We start from the raw sequence: 5,184 nt of genomic DNA on the forward strand, positions 1-5,184 counted from the left end.
AGGAAAATAAATATCAATTAAAGTGATTTTTTCCAATTTTTTCCAAGGAAAGCTTTGGTTATCCTCAGGATACATCAGACAATTTTGCCCAGAAAGAGATTGGCATCCCAGTTTCCAAGGGGGACATGAAGTCACTTACCACTAGCTTCCTCATGGACAATGGAACTGTATTCACAAGAGCCTCTAAAAAGCCTGGCATTGCCACCGGTTTTTCCACTTCCAAACCCTTTGTGGGCTACAAAAGGTTAAGAGTGCCAAATCCTGCCTCCATGGACCATTCTAGGGATTGACAGATGGAATAGGACTGTCCTCTATATTCAGTCACTTTCCCTACACACATCACATGCAGTGGGTGGTCACTTGTCTGAAGCTTGCCAAAAGCACTCTGCTAGGCATCCTCTCTCTTTCCTCTGGGCTTCTGCATTCCTCTGTCTAGACCTCTCTGCTGTGGGCTCACCTCAGTGGGCCTGCTACCCACCTGCAGGAATCTCTTTGTCTGTCTCCCAAACTCTACCACACACTTGTTGAGGCCAGAAGATATATTTTCTCCATAGTTGCACTTTCCTTCTACAGGATCCATGCTATGCCTCACACAGAGAAAGCACACAAGGACCCTTTGATGCATTGGACTGAATTGCACTACACAAGTTTTATTGACACCTTTATGGGTGAGCTCAGTTGTGCAGTCAGATAACACCTAAGAAACATTTAGTGAGGGATTCTATAGCCATCTTGGGGCATAATCTTTGTTAGGAACCTACATGGCTCCTTCTGAGATATCTGAACTATTACTAGACATTTGCGTCATCATCATTTACCTCAGTGACTGAGAGACATTCAGATGAATGTGTAAAAAATAAAATGGTGGCAAATGATCTACCTTTCCAGGAGGATCCTTCAGAATAGATATCAATAAAATAGACAGTAAAAGAACAATAGAGAAAATCAATGAACCCAAAAGCTGGTTCCTTGAAAAGATTAATTAACCTTATAAACTCTAACCAATCTGATTAGAAAAAAAAAGAGAGAGAGAGAGAAAGAAGAGGGGACCTGGGTGGCTCAATGGTTGAGCATCTGCCTTTGGCTCAGGTCATAATCCCAGGGTCCTGGGATCGAGTGCCACATCAGGCTCCCTGTGGGAAGCTGGCTTCTCCCTATGCCTACGTCTCTGCCTCTCTCTCTGGGTCTATTATGAATAAATAAATAAAATATTTTTTAAAAAGGGAGAGAGACAAGAAAAAAATACCAATGTCAGGAATAAGAAAGGTGGCATCACTACAGACTCCACAGATGATAAAGGGATAATAAAGAATATCAAGAACGAATGTACGCCAATATATTCTACGACTTAGGTGAAACGGACAGTCCTCAAAAGATGCAGACTACTAGAGTTTAACAGTAAAGAAATATACATTGAATAAAAATACCTTGTATGTTTTAAGTTGAATGAAGTTTGAATTCAGCTTTCTCACAAACAAAACTTTTAACCCAGATGACGTCACTGATACAAGCTACCAAACATTGGAGGAAATAAAACCAATTATTATTCCAGTATATATCCTGAAATGAGGAAATGTCATTTCCAGAGAACAGAATAACAGAGAAATTCCTAATCTTCCAATGAGACCACTGAATTTGTCTATGAGACCAGCATTGCCACATACTGAAACTATATAAAGACATCATAAGAGAGAAAGAAAAATTTATAGACCAATACCCCCCATAAATATAATGCAAAAATTCTATATCAAATTTTAGCAAATCAAATTCAGTAATATAAATGTATGTAAAAATATAAAAGGTATATAATAATAATAATAATAATAAACAAAAAGATAGTGGAACTTATCCCACAAATACAAGGATGATTTAACATTAGAAAATCAATCAAGGGCATCCTCTGGGCCCTTCACCGGAGAAGGATTTTCCCAGTTGCCAACTCACCTCTGGTATTTGTCTATGAGACAAATACAGTAAAGAAAACAGTACTCTTTAATAATAAACATAAAAATAAACTGAAAAAGTACAACCCTATAATCATCTCCATAGGCACAGAAAAAGTATTTCACAAAATCCAACATCCATTCCTGATCAAAATTGTCAGAAAACAAGGTAAGAAGGGAACACTCTCTACCTAATAAAAATATCTATGAAAACCCATAACTAACAACATACTTAACGAGGAATGACTGAATGCCTTACTCCTAATCACATACAAGTCAAGGATGACCATCCTACCACTTCTATTCATAGAAGTTCTGGAAATTCTAACCAATGCAGTCAGTCAGAAAAAATAAAAGGCATCCAGTTTGGAAAGAAAACTCTAACTGCCTTATTCATAGATAACGTGATCATCTCTGTAGAAACCCCAATGAAAGAAAGAAAGAAAGAAAGAAAGAAAGAAAGAAAGAAAGAGAGAAAGAGAGAGAGAAAGAAAGAAAGAAAGAAAGAAAGAAAGAAGAGAGAAAGAAAAAAGAAAGAAAGAAAGAAAGAAAGAAAGAAAGAAAGGAAGGAAGGAAGGAAGGAAGGAAGGAAGGAAGGAAGGAAGAAAGAAAGAAAGAAAGAAAGAAAGAAAGAAAGAAAGAAAGAAAGAAAAGAAAGAAAGAAAAGAAAAAAAGAAAGAAAGAAAGAAAGAAGAAAGAAAGAAAGAAAGAAAGAAAGAAAGAAAGAAAGAAAGAAAGAAAGAAAGAAAAAGAAAGAAGAATCTACAGACTGGGAGGAAATATTTCTACAGCATATACCTGATAAAGAACTTATGCACAGAATATTTAAAGAACTCTTGAATCTCAATAATAAGGGAAAAAATTTCTTAAGTACTAAAGACTTGAACAGACATTTCACCTCAAGATAACAGAGATGGGAAACAGGCACATGGAAAGGTGCAAGGTGCTCCACATCATTGCTTCATAGAGACGTCAAGTTAAAACTACAATTTAATTAGCACGCATCTTAGAATGGCTGATTGTGAAAGACAGACCACACCCATTGTGGGTGACTCTCTGGAAGGGCTGGGCACTCATTTGCTCCTGGTGAGACCCTACAGTGGTTTGGCAGTTCCTTACAAACATAAACCTACACCTGCCATACAGCCCAAGGCTTCCCATTCCTAGGTATTCACCCAGGAGAAAAGAAACTGTACTTCCTGAATGGCTTATAGTTTTTATTTTCTGGTGAGGTTTTTACTGCTTACATCTATTACTGCATCTGTGAGGTCTCTGGCTCATGTTGGCCCCTGAGTGTGGGGTCATCAACAGGTGTCATTCTGCATGACAGGAGGCCCTCCTGAAGAGTCCCTGTGGGCAGCACCCAAAAGGAAGAGAAACATCCACCCAAACACAGAATCAGGAATCTTGGGGTTGGACAGTAAATCAATCAAACTATTTCACAGTTCCCCGATCTGTGAAATAAAAATCAGACATGGGCCCCTGCCTGTCCCTTCCCTAACAACACCAGTTAAGGGTCAGAACTATCACCATATAAGTAGGTTCTATGCAAAAGCCCTGGGTACGACCATCTATCCAGCATTGTCCTCTAGATATACAACAGGAGTTACATACATAGTTTAAAATTTTTTAGTAGCCACATGTAAAAAACAAAAGAAACAGGTATAATTAACTTAATAGTATATTTTATTTAACCCAATCTATGCAATACGTGATCATTTCAACATGAGATCAAATAGAAATGGGATGTTTCACGTTCCTTTTTTCATACTAAGTCTTCCAAACGCGGTCTGAATTTTACACTACAGTGCATCTCAGGACGAGCCACATTTCAAGTGCCCATAACCACAAGTACCTACCCAGTGGCTGCTGCCCTGGAGAAAGCACAGGCCCGGCCCATGGCAACTCAGAGGGCTCCTGAGACTAGCAGTGTAGGCATAACCTGAGGTTTTGTCAGGAATGCAAAATGTAGAGTCCCAGACCAAACCCCCTGATTCAGAGTCTGCATGAGAATAAGCTCCCCAGGTGATGCATTGATGTGTGAGAGGTCTGTGCCCCTCTCCCCCAGACTGAGCCTCTGGGAGCAGCAGCAAGGAGTGATCAGTCCTAAGTGGATGGATTTCCATTTCCCAATCTCCCGTTTGCTCTCTTCTAGAACCCATCGGCCTGAGAAAGCATTTGAGGGGAAGTGTCCCCTTGCCCAATCCAATTGCCCTTCCTCCCACTTTACCAAAGACAAGCATCTCTCTCTCCTTTTTATTCTTGGGCATGCATCGAAACATAAAACCCTTTCAACGAGTCACAATCTGAGTCAAGGTACCCAGTACCCACTATTCACCTTACTCATTAAAAGTTGCCGTTGCAATAAAAATGTTTAATAATTATATATCAAAATTTGAAATGTAGGGATCCCTGGGTGGCACAGCGGTTTGGCCCCTTCCTTTGGCCCAGGGCGCGATCCTGGAGACCCAGGATCGAATCCCACATCAGGCTCCCGGTGCATGGAGCCTGCTTCTCCTCCCTCTGCCTGTGTCTCTGCCTCTCTCTCTCTCTCTCTGTGACTATCATAAATAAAATAAAATAAAATAAAATAAAATAAAATAAAATAAAATAAAATAAAATCCTTTAAAAATTTTGAAATGTATTAACATATATTTATTTTTTGAATGCTTGCATATGTATGTACACACAGAGCAGAGTGAACTGAAATTTAGTATATCTGAAACGCAACTCTTGATTTGCCTCCAGGGTTCTTCTTTCTCTTCCAGGCTCTCCATGGAAATATTTCCATCCACCTAGCACTTCAAATCAAGGAGTGTACAAGGCATCACTCTCCCACAGCCCCACCACTCACCATTCAGGGTTCAATCAGAGACGTGAAGCCACCAAAGGTTCGTATAGTCAAGGAGTTGTTACAGGGATTTGATCCAACACTATGTGGGAACCAATTGCAGGATTTCTGTATCACTCTGATGCTGGAGCTTAAGGACAGCAAGGAGCAAGGTGTGTCTTCAGAAAGCATGGGTGGGTGTGAAGTGGGGGAGAGCAAGGACAAGCTGGGACCCACAAGGATGAGCTAAAACCCATGAGAAGGGACTAGAACCCTGAAGTTGTGCTCAGTGCCTCCAACCTTGATGATGTGAGTGTCCCGCAGAAGAAGCTGGTGCTCTTCCTCTCAGAGCTAAACACACCTGTCGCAGGTGTGGAAAAAGCAAAAGGAGGAGCCAGGGTAGGGCAGAGC

The sequence above is a fragment of the Vulpes vulpes genome, chromosome 9, assembly GCF_048418805.1.
Source record: "Vulpes vulpes isolate BD-2025 chromosome 9, VulVul3, whole genome shotgun sequence".
Taxonomy (NCBI): domain Eukaryota; kingdom Metazoa; phylum Chordata; class Mammalia; order Carnivora; family Canidae; genus Vulpes; species Vulpes vulpes.